This window comes from Heterocephalus glaber, unplaced genomic scaffold (assembly GCF_053883595.1).
Source record: "Heterocephalus glaber isolate CG9 unplaced genomic scaffold, H.glaber_assembly_v1.0 deba00001497, whole genome shotgun sequence".
Taxonomy (NCBI): Eukaryota; Metazoa; Chordata; class Mammalia; order Rodentia; family Bathyergidae; genus Heterocephalus; species Heterocephalus glaber.
In genome coordinates this window covers 67,612,851-67,629,577 of record NW_028258320.1, presented here as the reverse complement: position 1 = coordinate 67,629,577, position 16,727 = coordinate 67,612,851, and the positions used below count along the sequence as shown (strand labels likewise).

The 16,727-nt window shown below is 47.4% G+C and overlaps 1 protein-coding gene across 10 annotated transcripts in view; it reads right to left on the bottom strand.

Annotated features, from left to right (window-relative positions):
* Hspa12a (heat shock protein family A (Hsp70) member 12A) overlaps window positions 1-16,727 on the bottom strand; it is a 159,548-nt gene that overhangs the window by 27,793 nt on the left and 115,028 nt on the right. The window contains exon 2 of one of the 10 annotated variants that reach the window (XM_021253352.2): window positions 11,497-11,644. The exons of the other annotated variants lie outside the window; for them this stretch is intronic. The gene's annotated coding sequence lies outside the window, so the exon portion shown is untranslated. The remainder of the gene's footprint in view (window positions 1-11,496; window positions 11,645-16,727) is intronic. 10 annotated transcript variants of the gene reach the window in all.

Here is a 16,727-nt window from a genome sequence, read left to right as displayed (position 1 = left end):
CAAGGCTAACCCAGGGAGCAGAAGTAAAGCCTGCATGGCTTTGCCCTGCTAGGCACACGACTTCTCGAAAGCTAACTAAGGTGACAAGCAGGGCCAAACCACAGCCAGTTGGGCAGGGTGTCCATATTCAGGCCAGCGTGCCTTGTGTTTGGTATTTAGAGCTTAACCGAATAAAATGTCCCTGCCCCTTTCCTCCCAGTGACTGCCAGGCCCCTCCCTGTGCCACCCGACCCCCACTACGAAGGAGAAGGTGACCAGTCCCCAAAATGCCCCCACCCTCGCTGTGCCCCCTGGAGACCTAGCTCTTAACTCAGGCTCCTTGATGAACTAGTGGACCTGAGGCACCGGAAAGGATGTGCCAGTTTCTGCAGGCTTTTTCTGGAAGAGGATCCACGGCCCTCCACAGGTTCCCAAAGGAGGGTGAACAGCCCCTGTCCTAGGAACCCATGAGTGTAACTTCCAGACAGAGGGTCTGCACCTGGCACATGCACTGCCTCCTTCCTCCCTCTGGTGTGAGGGCCCCACCAGAGGATGGTGAACTCATCTCTTCAGGGACACTGAAGGTTTCTGACTTTCAGAGAAAAGCCACCGCAATAAGGCAGCTGGATTAGCAAAGCCGGACCCTGCAGAAGGGCCCCAGGAGAGACACAGGTCAAACCCAATTGCTAACAGCAAAGCAGCACAAACACTATACTTCCATCAGCCTGATGTTGCAATTATTCAAGCACAGCTGTTGGCTCTGGAGCCTTCTCAGAGCCCAGTGGCTCTGTCCCTGAGAAGGGTCCCCAAGAAGAAGTGTCCTGTCCCTGGTTAGTCCTGGAAAGCCCCACAGTTCCCTTCCTATCTGCTACCCAGGACTGGCAGGGCCCCAGAGACTCAAGCAAGGACCCCACTGTGTGATCCCACTGTGTGTCCCCACTGGGGAGATGAAGGCCTGATACTGCACACCTACAGGTACCATGGGCCACTGGAGGCTCCACATATCCCACTGCACTTAGTCACAGCCTAATACCTGGCAGGAAGGTTTGGAGCTCTGGGAAAGGCCAGTCTGCTTCTGGGGGCCCCAGAAGTGGCTCCATCTGCTACTTCTGCTAAGTCCCTTTGTGCTGATCCCCAGCTCTTGCAAAAATTTTTTTCTACAGGGAAGACCTCAAACAGTGTCATGATAGTGGTTACCAAATGGGCAAAGGGATGAAGAAACCACAAAAGAACAAATGTGCAGCCTCAAATCTGCACAGCCACTCCCATCTCTGCAGGTGTATGGCCGCTCTTCTCCCAGGGAGGCTCAGCCCCAGCCTCTGTGAGACAGGTACACAGCCACCTGATTACAGAGGCAAAACCTCAACTCACTCGGCAAAGGGCTTGGACAGACATTTCTCAGAGAAGATACTCAAATGGTCAGAAAGCTTATGAAAAGATGTTCAATACTATTAGAGATATACAAATCAACACCACAGTGAGACACCACTTCACACCCGCTAAGGGTGACTCCACTTTTTTTAAAAGGAAAGAAAAATAACAAGTGTTGGCAAAGATGCTAAAAAACTGGAACCCTTCTGCATTGCTAGTGAGAATGGAAAATGGTGCAGCCATTATGGAAAACACTTGAGCAGTTCCTCAAGAAATCAAATATAGAATTATTGTGGGACCAAGCAACCCCTCCCCCCACCAGGTGTCTACACAAAAGAGTGGAAAACAGGGACTCAAAGAGTTGCTTGTACCTGCGTGTTCTTTACGGCATTATTCAAAATAACCAAAAGGGAGAAATAACCCAAGTACCCATCACCAGACTGAGTGGGTAGACAAAATGTGGCATACATATACAAGAGAAGAATACTCATTTATAAGAAGAACGGCATTTTTATATATGTTACAGCATGAATGAACCAGAAATTATGCTAAGCAAAATAAATTGGACATGAAAGGCAATATTACATTTTGTAATTCCACAAAATCAACTTGCTCACCTGAGAAGGAACATTATTTTCTATTCCTATTAGAACACATGACCCAGTGCTCTTTTGGGGGGTAAGGGGTGAGGGGATCAAATCCAGGGCCTTACACATTCCAGGCGAGACCTCTAACTCAAGCCCAGCCTGGTGCTCTTGACCATAATGGAAAAATAAACTCGGTTCCTCAATCAGCCTGCTGAACTCTACCATCTTTGCTAATCTCCCAGCACAAGGGCACTTCTCCCATAAAAACAGGGGGACTGTGCCTCTCCACCTAGGGGCCCAGCCAGATGATCTTTCTACCTGTTGGTCATAGTTCCATCCTGACCACAGCCCCTTGGGCAGCTCCACAGAGACGCCATCCAGCCTCAGAACTGCCTTCTCTCCTCCACACGCCCAGGGCCATGTGTCCACATTTGCACAGAAGGTCTTGGAAGAAACCAAATGTCTAATTGCTCAGAAAATCTGGTGTTGGCAATTAACAAACAAGCTATTATCCACTGACAATCCATCCACCCTGCTGTTGCTCAGTTCTAATTATCCCATCACTCAAACCTTCTCAGGGTATATCCTGGGTGGCTCCACAGACTTGCAAAATAGCATGGATTTAGCCACACACTGAACACGTTCCTGGGGCTCCCAGGAGATGCCAGGGCACTGCGAGGGCAAGGAGTAAGGATTTTTTTGGTTTTCCCTGCTTCCTCCCCCACTGGATCTGGGGCAGCACGAAACAAATCACTTGACACGTCAGGCCTAGAGGCAATTGAGCTTCATGAACTACATTTCTGCCTAATAAATCCCTTTATGCCTCTTTTTAAAAACAGCAAAATTAAGCTACATTGTGTGACAATTTAAAACTGATCTGCATAGGATACACAGAGGAGAAATATTTCACAGGTATCTGTATATGGTATACACCTCTATCTACAAGACTATATATCCATATATTCTAAATTGAAGATAATTCACCAGTGAATGTCCACCAGTCTAGCATGGGAATATACAAAGCCTGTAGTGACATATTTGTTCTCTGGTTAATATTTCTTTACTTCACAATTTAGAATGTCAAAGTGGTGTTCAAAACTTCATGGGGAAAGACGATGAAAAAGCCTACTGAGTGGTCAGAGTACAAAGTTTAATTCTGTTGTCCCAACACATCTCAACAAGACTTAAGATCTTTCATGCCTTGGATAAATAATTGGAACTAAACACAAAAAGTCCACCGGAGCCCTGTCTGTTCATCTCAGAATATCTGCCAGATGTGAGCTAACAGACAACAGGAGAGAAATGGTACATGGAATGTCTGCGTGTACATGGTATAAACTGTGTGCTTACCTGGCACCAATTACACACAGGCCAGTATCTACAGTAAGAAACACTCCTTGTCACTTAGTTGTAGGTCTGTTCATGCTGTCTCTGTTAAGCTAGTACAATAACGACTTTCCCTGGATCACCTCCACCTGTATGAGACTCCAGTTCAGCACACACAGGCTGACTTGGGCACTCTGGGACCTGAAAAGAAGTGTGAGGGTGAAAGTCCAACTTGAGTAGAAGCTGCTATGGTACCGACTTGGAAGAAAGAAAGGGAGCCGAAAGCAAAAAAACTGCAGGCCCAGCTGTGGAGGTAAAGGAAGACTGCTAAGAGAGAGATAAAAGGAAAATGCTTTACCAGAAAATGCAGTCAATGACAGAGCTAAAGGATGTGGAGTGTGAAGAAATGCCTACCTCACTGTCGCAACTAAGTCACCTAAAGGCCACCCAAAGTATCTTCCATGTCAAGCACTAAATTACCTGGACATCCTATAACACAGACAGGTTTCCCAGTCTCATGCCACGAATCAGGAAGACACTGACCACATGAAGAATGCAAACTATCAGCCACAAAGGGGTTAAGCTGAGGGGGAGAGACCCTGGAACTTTCAAGCAAAGAGAAACTAATCCCCTTGGTTCTTAGTTTTAGGCAACTTAACATCACTTCAGTCACATAGTGCAGATAACCATTTTAGTTTAATAAATATAAGAACAAGTTGGATGGCCAGCCGTGGTGGGGCAAGCCTGTAATCCCAGCACTTGAGAGGTTGAGGCGGGAGGATCACTGAGAGTTCAGGGCCAGCCTGGACTACACAGTGAGACCCTGTCTCAAAAAACAAAACAAAACAAAAAAATCTAGTTGGTAAGGATGTTATAGGCTCACTCTTAAACCTTGAACTCCCATCCCAACACATTCTTCATGTCATTTTAAAAATAACTTTTGGAGTCAGGAGAGTATATAAACAAATGAAAATATTTTTCAACCATAAAGGGCAAAAAAAAAAAAAAAGTATTACCTGCCCAATGAGTCTCCTGTCACATTACTTCTGAGAACCCCGACCCTGGGAGTTGAGGAAGAATTAGTTTAACTTGTTAATTAAATCCTCTTCATTTGCCTTAGTAGTGCAGGAATTAAAATGTAGGCTTCATTCATTTATAGCATAGGATTCCTGCTATAAAATGGGAGACCTGTAAAATTCAGACACATTTTTATTTGCTCCCAGCTCTAATGGCTTTAATCAAAGCAGACATTCTTAAAATAAAAAATAGTCTTGCTAAAAGAACCTCAAGGAGAGCCATAATTCATGAACTTGCTTGTTGCTCTTCTCTGCTGGAGACATTAGTCAGCAAATGGCCCTGAGCAGAATGACAGACTTTCTGAGATACATAAAATCGATCCTGCTCCATAAACACAACATTTTTAAAGATGAAGGCAGAACTGCTGGACGGACTTTATTCTACAGAGCTCCAGACTCATGTGAAACATGACAGGTGGTCTCAACAATAGTAACAGGGTCTTCTCTCCAGATAGTCCTCCTTGCTAGCTTGCAGATTTACATACCTATCAAATAAACACCCATTTCAAAAGGACTTTTAAGGTTTGAGCCTTAGAATTTAAAAAATACAATATCCATATATTTTTATTTCCTTTTCCCTATGGGCTTTGAGATAACAGGTGCTTGCTGACAACTGCCTAAAATCAGGTGGTTCAAACAAAAGCCCTCTCTTTCCATACAGGCTCTCCTTGCAGTGTCATCTTTGAAAACTGATCAGCTCAAGGTCATGGGTAGGTTACCGGCAAACATCTTTTAAGAAGGAGAATAAAAAATATTTTATTACCCTATAACAGCCTTCATAGCTAGCCGAACTCATGCATTTATTAATGTAAGCTGAACCTCCATTTCAGTAAGTAATTTATGGGCTTTTTTTTAATAATCGCCATGGTTGATGTCCAGAGAAAATGGAAATTTTATTGGCATCAACAGGGAGACTCTCTCACTACAAAGAACTCTGAGTGTAAAATAACCTCTCTCCGAATGCTAAATAATAATTATGGAAATGAGCATTTACCACGACAGAAACCACAACACAAAGCACAGGCCGAATTGGGGGGCTGTACAAGGTCCATGACTCTGGGCAGCATCTTCCTGTTGCCTTCCTGCCTCCTGAACTGTCCAGGAGATGAGATGCCCCAGTGGGAGAGAATAGGGGCAGCTGGGTTTCCCCAGAGATGGGGAAAACCTGGGTCCCTGCAACCCCAGCCTGTTAGTGGTCGCTTCACTTTCTCTCTCTTAGCCCCAAGTTCATAGACTGGTTCATGGGCGTCTGATTTATGCCTATGGTGCCAGGCAACTGCTGGGAGAGTTGAGGAAAGGCTTTCTAGACCAACAGTTTTCATGACTTATACTCAGCAACACTGCAGTCCCTGCCCACCAGGACCCAGCAATTAGAGGGGCTCCAACAGATTACCCCACATGTGGTCCCAAGATACGTCCACCTGGCTTCTCTCACTTGTTACTTCATCGCTTATTCCCCAGCTCCTGATAGATCACAGGACTCAAATGATGGATGGCTGGATGGACAGCAGGGTGAGTAGTGGTAGATAAATAGCTGGATAGATGGAAGGGTTGTTAGTGGATGAAAGAGTGGGTGGGTAGGTGGGCAGGGATGTTTCTACATGTGCCCAAAAGCAGACTCAGTGGCTATCCATAGACTTGGAGGGCCTTCCCAACTTCGGTCACTCCTAACTGTCACATCAAAACCCTTGAGTGGGAACATTAGGAATGAATATGCTGAACTACTGCCAACAATGCAGGATCAGCTCTCAAATCACCCAGACTTACCTCTCTTCTCAGACACCCCTTTTGCCAAGGGAATACTAATTGCTCCCAGGTGAGAAACTTCCTACACTCCCTGCCTTCTCACTCCATCCCCAAGCCCTGCCATTCTTACTTCCAGTGTTCCTCACTCTCCTCTGCAAAGGCACCACACAACCTTGCTTCAGGTCCTCCTGAACCTGACCAGAGCTCCTGCCCCATCCAAGCTCCCCTCACCCTTCAGTCGGAGCTACTTGGTCAAAGCTGGGATCTGGTCACATTCTCATCCTTATCAGGGGCTTCTCTGATGCCCACCCTCCGTGGGATAAAGTCCAACCCACTGCTCTCAGCCCTTTGAAATCCACAGCATCTCCATCTGGGGTCTCCCCTGTCCCCCATCCCTGGCCTTATCAAAGCTGGCTGTGGACTCTGACACACCTGTGCCTCATCAGCCTCAGGTTCTGTCCTGGGACACACTGTGCCCTGCTGGGAAGACTGCCCACTTGTGTAGCAGGCCAATTCTACCTTGTTCTCAGGACCACCTCCAAAGGTCAGCCTCCTCTGTTTAAGAGAAGAAAGCCTTCTCAGTTCCCAGGGTACAAAGCAGAAGAGAACCTGTTCACTGATGCCTGGTCACCAACTGGCAAAACCCAGATGCAGGAAACGCTACAAGACAAGAGCCATGTTTCTCCAAGAAATAGCCACAAGGAAAATATACAAGCCAGGAGAGGAAACCTATAGGTTAGAAGTTTTCAAACTTTGATGTACATCAGAATCCTCTGGTGGGCTTGTTAAAGCCCGGATTTCTGGTCCCACCCCCAGAGTTTCTGATCTCATAGGTTTAGGGGTGGAGAATCTGCATTTGAAATGAGTTTCCAGGGCTTCCTGATTGCCCCAGAGCCCAACTGTAGCTTAAAAGAGATTTAAAACACACCAACTCCAATAATTGCCATGTGTGGGTCTTTATTAGATCCTAACTCAAAAATCAAAACTATTTACATTTATGAGACAATAGGAAATGTAAACACTGGATATTGATAATATTAACAATTTATTATTAATAATGTAGTTGTATAACTTTAAGACTCCTTGTCCTCTAGGAATCCAGTCTAAAATGTCTACAGATGAAATGATATGACATCTGGGGTTTGTACCAAATTAATACAATGGGAAAGGAGTGGAGATGAAATGAAATTGGCCACAAGTTGATAATGATTAGACCTGGAGGTGGCCTCGCGGGGTTCCATACATTATTTGCCCTACTTTTTTTATTATGTTTTAAATTTTCCATAATAAAGAGTGGTTCTTTCAATGTACCAGTTACATGGAAGCTCCAGGAGGAAAAGATAGTGCTTTTCTAATGCTACCTGTTGGAGCCTCTGGCCCAGCCATGGTACGTTTTCCACTCATATTTATCAAATGAATGAACAAACCAATAAGAATGTGAGTTCATTTAAACCTATGGACTTTGAAGCTTTGGGAAGGTTTCCCTGGGTCTCAGGGTGGGTGAGGGGTGCACGTCCAGCTGGCTCCTCCGTGGCTGAGGACAAGAACAGCCCTTGAAGGAGTCTGAACTTCAGCTGGCTCCTCATGGCCGTTCACAGACAACAAAGCAAGTGTCCAGCTGCCAGCAGTAAGATTCTCACTGTGGGATGGGCTCCAGTCTGGCCTCAGATGCAGGACCCCGCTGCTAATCAGCCCATAGCTGCTAGACTTTGTAGTCTTTCTACAAACCTGGGGCCTCAGAGGAGGCAGGGGGTCATACGCTATTGGACCCTTCCATGCCTGAGAAACAGAGGATCCTGCCTCTGCAGAGAAGCAGGGTCACTTTAAGGTCTAGGACACATCTGTTTTACTTTGTCCTTCAGATGTGCTGGAATCCCAGTGCCATATGGGAGGGGCAAGAAGTCTCAATGAAGGCCTTGGCATCTTCCTGTGGTTCTGGCACCAGGGAGGAATGGTGAGCTAAAACACTGATGTCAGACATCACCTTGTGACCCTTTGTACAACCACTGCAAGCCCTGAGTTCTTCTGAAGGCAATGTCTGTGTGTATGTGTGCATGTTCCTTCCAGTGTCAGGCATGCAGGCACAGGATCCTCCACACTTGGGCTCCAGGGTTGGCCTTGCCCTTGGCCTTGGGGCAACAGATGAAGTAGGTCTGGCATTCAGCTTGGGCTACAGGCCCAGGGGCTATGTTTCCTAAGAGCCAGGATGGCTCTGGTAGAGGAACAAAGCCTGAGTGGGCTCTGTTCTTAGAGAAGTAAAAGAAAACAAAATTGCTCCTGATCACAATGAAGAATACTGGTGTGGGGGAGATTCTGTGAGCCTCAGAAGCTGCCTCACCTCCCCTTAGCTCACCTTCTCCCTCTGAGAAGTGAAAATTGCCATCTCAAGGCCTCCATCACTGTTTCAGTAAACACAGAAGGTAATGCAAGAGAAACCCTCGGAAACCATAACAGCCCTCATTTTTTAAATTTCTCCACAGGGCCACATGCTTATGCCTGTCTTTTACTTTAGGCTCTTTTGCAAGGTTATCAAAACTTGAACTGTTATCTTGGAATTATCAGAAATGTTCCAACCCAGAGATCTGTCATAAAAGCAATCATAGTCAGCTCTCACGGAACGTGTGTTATACACCAAGTTAAAATCTTCACAGGTGTGTCTTAGGAAATCTTGCTGTGTACAGATGCTGCCAAGAAATTGTAATTAATGTACTTCTACTCTACAGATGAAAAGCCCAGAAGGTTAGGAGAGAAGGGTACATTGTTGGTCCAGGTTCTGCCCAGCTGGATTCAAAGTTTTCTGATTTTAAGCCTGGGTGCCTGCCACAAATGTCAGGTCTTACATGGACATCATTTCTCCTGACAGATGAATCAACAAGGTAGATGTTGTCTTAGTCCACTTTGCACTGCTATAACAATAACTGAAGCGGGGTGATTTATAAAGAACAGGTATCTATTTCTTAGGCATTCTAGAGGTTGAGAAATCCAAAGTGCAAAGACTCTCATCTGCCAAGGGTTTTCTTGCTATGTCATAATGGTAGAGGGTGGAGGGGCCAGAGAACAGTGGTTAAGAGAGACGGGGTGGGACGATGCCTTTATCAGGAGCCCATTTTTGCAATAACTGTCCAGCTCAGGGATAATGGCATTACTCCATTCATGAGGACAGAGCCCTGACCTATCATTTCTTAAAGAATTCTACCTCTCAGTCTTGTTGCACTAGAGATAAAGTTTCCAACCCAGGAACTTTTGGGTACATCTTCAAACTACAGACGATGTAAATGTAAATGCCCATTTCAAAGATGAGCAAATAGTGTGGGAGAAGTGAGCAGATCACGATCATGGGGCATTCCCAAGTCCTGGCTGGCTGTCTCTGCTCTAGGCTCAGGTAGTCATGTGGTTCATTCTTCCTTGAGCTACTAGGCTGAACAAGGGTTTCCATTCGAAAGCCATTAATTTTCCAAAATCCATAGGTCAAGGTAGAGGAGGTTAGCAACACATGTTCAGAGGGAGGATGAGCCAAAGTAAAATCCAGCATGAATGCCCTTGGGTGAGCTACTTAACTTCTTGGAGCCTCATTCTTTTCACCTACAAAATGGGAAGAAGGGTGATCATGGTTATGGATGAGAAATAAATGAAGTCATGAGGAACAAATGAAACCAACACAATAAAATGTGGTGCATGGCAAGTACCCAGTATATTGTAGATGTTGTTTTGTTTTTTATTATAATCATTACCATCATCATCATCAGATCGGTCCAACTGCTTTTCAGAAAAGGACCACATGCTTACACCACAAGTCAGGCAGAGCCCCTCATAACAAGGTCAGCAAATGCATTTCCTGTACATTGTGCTTCTCCAGGCTTCTTAACCAAGGATTAAAAATAGAAAAACCTATCAGACAGAAACTTGGCAAATGGAACCACCGGGAAAACTCTCTGTGATGGGAAATGTGAGTGATGGAATGCCAGAGGTGAGGGTGACAGTCTGGGCCTCTCTCCACCCTTAGGCTGTCTGCTCACCCTGGGGCACTTTCAGAAGAGCCATAGACGACATGACCTGGCAGCCCATGTAGCTATGACTTCAGCCTTCCTGTCTTCTACAAGGAAACCCAGTTTCACATTTGAAAACTAACCATGGCCATCCTGACACTCTCCACTCCAAGGAGAAGGTCCCAGCCACCAGGGTCTCTTGGACTTAACAGCCTCCCCATGTTTCTCCAAGTTTATGATGAACAGCTTTGTGATGTCTCAGCCTTGAGACACCACAGAGCTCTACTAACTGCTGGGGCTAAAGAAAGCCCCTCTGTCATTCCTGTCCAGTTGATCTCATACAGAGCAGAATCTTTCATCTCCCAAACACAGTGAGAGCAGGAGGTGAGGACAGGGAAGATGGTACCACTGTACTCACCTTTATCTCCCTCCCTCTAATGACACAGAATTTCACTGTGTCCTGGCAGGAAATGGAGATTGCAGTACACCATACACCCTAAGCCTGAAGAACTTGAGCACCAACCTCCAATTCTCTGCCAATGCTTGTGAGGGTAGAAGTTTGAGCACATTAAAAACCTTTTTTGCAGAGTTCCTTAATAGAAAAGATGTCCCAAAACTGCTGTGGAGTTTGTGCTTATAGAAGGCACTGACCTTGGGGGGCATTTCCCAGCAGGGCTGCATTCATCCAGAAATAAGAGTACCATTTCCTTACCCATGGGTGTATCCTAAGCTATGAGCCTAAGAGTTGTGTATCAGTCACTTTCCCATTGCTGGGACAAAACACCTAATACCTCCCACTTAAAGGTGGAGAGGTTTATTTTGGGTCCCAGTTTCAGAGGATTCAGTCCATGGGTAGATGGCTCCAAGGCAGAAACAGCATGGTAGAAGGGTCTGGTAGAGGAAAGGTGGTCAACCTATTGCGTCCAGGAAGCAGGGAGCGAAGGGAGGAGCCTGAGACAAGAATACACTCTTTCAGGTCACATCCCCGGTGACCACCTCTTCTGACCAGGCTGTGTCTCCTAACAGAACATTCAGTTGTGAACTGATCAATGGCTTAATCCACTGATGAGTATAGCATCCTCATGATCTAGTCACCTTCCAAAAGCCCCATCTCCGAACATTATGAGACTTTGGAGGATTTTTTAGATCTAAACCATAACATGTTATATCATCTAAAATAGTATTTGTTGCACACAAAGTAGATCTTGTTCTAATTAACCCAAAAGCATAGTCAAAGGTAGTCATGGCATTTAATAGTCAAAAAGGGGAAGGAAATGACTGGTAAGGTACTAAGGGGAGTTCAAGCAGAGGCCTGGAAATATTTATAGGAGCTATGGAAAACCAACAGAAGGTCATAAACATTCATAGAAGTGGGGGTGGGAACGAGACTTTAATGGACTGACACATGATTCACTGATCACTTACTATGTGCTGGGCCGCAGATGCCACGCAGCTGTGATTGATCCCAGGGGCTGTTGACCGGAGAAGATTGGGTCAAACCTCAGCTCAGTGATTGGTCTTAGTGGATACTGCATGTCCATCCAAAGTCTCTTTCTCTCTTCTTAGCGAGATCCTAATTTTAGTCAAGAAGGGAGAGGTGACCCCTCCCCTCAGGAGTAGATCCTGAGCCAATCTTGGCAAAACACTTTGTGACCCACAGTTCTGGCTGAGGGAAACGAAGGGAAGTCTGCTTGGGCTGCTGGGGAGGAAATGTTCTTACTGGTAAGCAGGGGTCCTGGGAAGGAGGTGGACACGCAGGATACAAGGCCAGCACCAGCAGCCAGTGCAGCCACACAGGAAGGGCCTCTGTGGGTCTGTGACGGGTCCATGAGCTATGAGTCAGCCTTCCTTCTGCGTGCCAGACCTCTGGACTCCAAGACAAAGTTAGGTTCTCTATACTTTGCAAATCAAAACAGATTCAAAGCTGTGTAATCTTGAACAGGGTCCATACAGTACACCCTCAAGTTATGACTGGCCTGACATACAAACAACTTGGGTTATAACCAGCATTTTAGTTAACGTACAACCAAAGTCTTGAGTTAAGACCCAAATGGGGACCGCTTGTGCTTCCAGATGGTCTCAGATACAGATTTAACCCTTGAAGAGTTCTGGAAGGAACATTACAACATCCTTTCCTGTGTGGGGTTGAGAAATCCTGGGCAAATGTCTCTCTAAGGACACTGAGATCTGCCTGGAAGAAAAAAGTATACAGGAGAGAGACTCTGAAAGCTGTGTAGAGGAGCCTAAGCCTTCAATTGACCAACTTGAGTTACAACCACCCCTCGGGAATGAATTGAGTTCATAAGTCAAGGGTCCACTGTACCTCAGTTTTCCTGTGTATTGAATTGGGATAATAATAACTCATATCTCCCAGGATTAAATAATAATAATGCAGGCAAAAGTCTTGAGTATAGCTCTTATTCCTTACAGTGCCTTGTTCTATCCTTACAAACAACCTAATGAGGGAAGAAATAGGTAGTGATTGGCCACATTTAACAGCAGAGAAAGTCAAAGCACAGACAGGTTAAAAATCACAGCTAGTGAATGTGATTTCCAGGGCCTGTGCCTCTTCCCTCAGCCCCATCTCAGCTCTGAGGCTCCAGGACTCTGTGACTGTCCAGAGTCCTTCCCACTGGCAACTTGCAGTAAAGAGCAGTGAAAGCCAGGTTCAGTGGCACACACCTGTCATCTCGGAGCTCTAGGAGGCTGAGGCAGGAGGCTGACAAGTTTGAGCCCAACCTGGAAAACTTAATGAGTCATCAAGATCTTATCTCAAAATAAAAACAAAAAACAACGTAGCTCAGTGTGAAAGCCGTGGGTTCAATTCCAGCACCACCAGCACCACCACCACCCCACACATACCCAAAACCGAGAGAGAGGGGACAGTGAAAAATTAGAGATCTCAAGGGAGCAGAAATGGGAAGTAACTGCTAATAGGTACTAGGGTGGTTTTTTTTGGAGTGATAAAAATGTTCTGGAATGTGATAGTGGTGATGGTTGTACAACCTCGTGAATACTAAAAACTAATGAACTGTATACAGTACCTGGAAATGGCAAACTTTATGACACGGGAATTATATCTTCACACTAAAAATTAAAGAGCTACTAGAAACAGCCTTGTAAGGCAAATTGTCCCCGATCTACCCACGCTCAGGAACACAGCTCGAAGCGCTGGGTGTGGGCATCAACCACCTCCGCCTTCCCTTCTCCCCCTGCAGTGGGGATCTGGCTGCTGACTCCACACTCCGACCAGAGCTGGGGCAAGTACCCAGTTGCGGCTGTATTCTCACGTTTCCCTCAGACATTCTGAAGCCACTGGCCGGACAAGAACAGCCAGCTACTCCCAAGGGCCAGGCATCTGATGGGGTCCTGGGGGCTGACAGGCTGGGAACTTGCTGCCCGCCCCCCACATCCTCTCTCCAGCAGATAAGCAGATAAGACTCGGGGAGTCCTGGAGTACCTAGGAGAAGACGCCTAACCACCTGCCAGGAGTCCCAGCCCACCTCTGCCAGGAGGGCAAAGTGCACCAGCATGAAATCATTCTGTGTGACTATCTGCATGTGTCAGGAACAGCTGCTTCAGCGGTAAAGGAAAAGAGGAGGCAAATACCAGGCCTATCAGGGCAGCCCGGTAGGGAGGCCTGGCAGGAGCTGCCCGGGAGCCAGTGTCCACTTGGAATGGCAGCCCTGGCAACAAGGGCAGCGCCTCCGACATGGGTGGCAGACTTGACACTTAGGAGGAAGGACAGAAAGTCCCTCTGAGACTTTCTAAGATCCTTTAAGCTTTAAATCCCTAATTACTTCTTACTTTGTAAATACAAAATCTTCAATGGTGGATTAACATTCTTCACAAAGAATCAGTAAACTGGGTCCAGTTACTGATTAACATTATACTTTGCTAAGTATGCATAGCAAAATTTCAAGAGTAAGTACTCTCCAAGGGAGGTGAAATAGAGTTTCTAAGTTCCACAGCAGTAAAGAGATGTAAAACAAACTCAGGTTGCTGAAAGAACAATTCCCCCAGGCCTGGATTTTTCCTCATGGAAAAGGCAAGAGAGGTGTTTTCTGGGGAATGAGGCTTACCCTCCTGGCTTTGCCACAGAGCAGGGACAGGAGGGAGAGAGCCCGAGCCACCAGACCCAGAGGGTCACCCTGACTGTTCCTAAGCCCACCTAAGACCAAACAGCTGTGATGAGGTTGGCAGGGGCCCTCATTACACTGCACGCAGCCCAGTTCCTGCCCAGAGGAGGCAAACACTGACCACCACATTTTGATAAGCTTTAGAATTTGACCTTAAAGCAAGTCAATCTCACTCAAAACCAAATAAAACACTCTGGTGTGAACAACTACAGTGAGAACAGAGCAAAGAGACCCCAAACCCCTAATTCTCACTCCTGTCCCATCCTAATCCCTACCCCAGACCACACTAAAATGCACATGTGAGTCCCTCTAAATTCTTTACTGGGCTGAGGCAGGGACAGCAGGTCTCAGAACCATAGGAACACAAAGAAATACAGTTCTGTACTACGCTTAGGGGTCCTGGGAGGCCACAAGGATAGCCCAAAATATTCAGACTCACGGGTGGGTATTCATGCACTCTGGTCTGTCACCTAAGTACACAGGACAGACAGGCTTTAGGACACATGGCTGGTTAGGGCCCCTCTTCCCAGCCCCTAGAGAGCTTAGGCCACAGAATGGGACTCTGCACCCTCACCACCACGAATGGATGAGCTCAGGGTCAAGGAGGAGGCCTCAGGCACCCAGGGTTGTCTGCCTCTGGCTTTTCATTAGTGCTGCCTCCCAGGCCTGTCCCTCCCAGAGTGCAAGCCTGCCATTTCTTGGGCCTAATGGCATGCAAGGACAGCTTCTCTGACTTCACTGTTAGTAACTTCATTGTTTAATAGCTCTGGCTGGAACTCAATTAATCAGCCCTGTCCTCTGCAGAAGGAATGCTGCAGACCCATCCCACAGTGCCCAGGCGGACTCCCTGTGAGCACACCGTACTGAGCCCGGAATGTGCGAGCCCAGGATACTAAGCCCAGGCTGCAGAGGTACACAGTAAGGCCTCAGACTTGGAAAAGTGAGTGCTGGTCACAGGAACGCCCACACAGGCCCCCTCTCCCCGCCCTCTTCTACCCAGGGTCTCTCTCTCTCTCTCTCTCTCTCTCTCTCTCTCTCTCTCTCTCTCTCTCTCTCTCTCTCTCTCTCCTGGGAGGGTCTTGAATGCCATGGAAACAATGCTAAGAGCATCCTAACTTAGTGAACAAGAAAGTTCCAGAAGCTAAATATACAATGGGGAAACTGGCAGCTGTCAATCACTGCAGCCTTGCCTGGAAAGTGGAATCAGCAGGACAAACTAGGACCCATGTGAAACATCCCCCAGCCCCACCCCAAGTGTCCTTTGCCCACCCCACCCCACTACCCCATCAGGCTGCCACCAGCCCGGTCTAGTGCACGTGCGGCACATTTGTCACTCATTTCTGAGAATCTGACCGTGAGTTCTCAAAACAGAGTGAGCCACTACAACTTAACGGTTGTAATTAGAAGCTCTGTGAGTGTCTGTTCCATTCTGCATGTGAACTCTGTGAGATGCTGGGGTTAGGAACAGACTGAAGCTGTGGGAAGAGGGGAGGGAGGCAGCCCGGAGGTGAGGCTTGACTGACAGCTAGAAGGGCTTGATGCTGAGTGAGCAAGATGGGGAGTGGGCAACCAGGGCCATGGGGACACCCTAAACACAAGGAGTGGTAAGAGCTTCCCAGAGGGCCTACCCCTCCCAGCTGGCTGCACTGCCTCCAGGCTGCCCTCCTGCACCCTATGATAAGGACCAATTTCATCTCATCACCCCCAGCCTCAAGCACCTACTATAGTTCTCCATGCCCTTCAAAGCAGATCCAACTCTTCAACCAATCCAGCGTCTCCATTAGCCCCTGACCACTCTCCCCCATCAATGCTGCCCCCATACATCTCCTGCACCCACTGGGCTGTGCAGTCCGCCATCTGGGAAGCCATCTGCCATCCCCTGGCCTGGCCTTGCACACTGTATGCAGGGAGAAAGCCCTGCCATCCTTCCTGTGGGAAGAACTGACCCTCATGGCTGCCCTCCACACAGGCACACCCCTGAGCCAGTCCTCTGGAGCGGGAGATGGGATGGAGAGACCACAGTTAGCTGGGGCTCATCAAGAGGGACACCAGGTTCTTCCCTCACCAGCTCCATCACAGACAGGATGTGTTCCAGGCCTCAGATTCTAGGACCACAACGGGAGCTAACACCTGTCCTGCTCATAGGCTGCTGTGGAACCTTGAGGGAAGACATGCAGGAAAGCTCCAGCACCGAGCAGGGTACAGAACAGGAGCTTCCAAACACGGACCTCACCTGCCAGCTGTGTGCAGTCCCAGGGTGCATGTGCTGGCTGAGGGCTTCCTAGGGCTGCCAAAGGAATCCTCTCCTGACAGGCTCTAAGCGTCCCCTGCCCTGTCCAGAGAAGGCGCCACCTTATCACACCAGAGATCCCAGAAACCACAGTAGGCAAGCAGGGAAGTCACCAGCGCCCAGTCCCTAGGCTGCTTCTTGCCCATATGTGTTGAAATCCTTGCACAGGGCTGATCATATGCCAACCCTATGACCCAGTAACTCCACAAACCAGGACTTTACCCTGA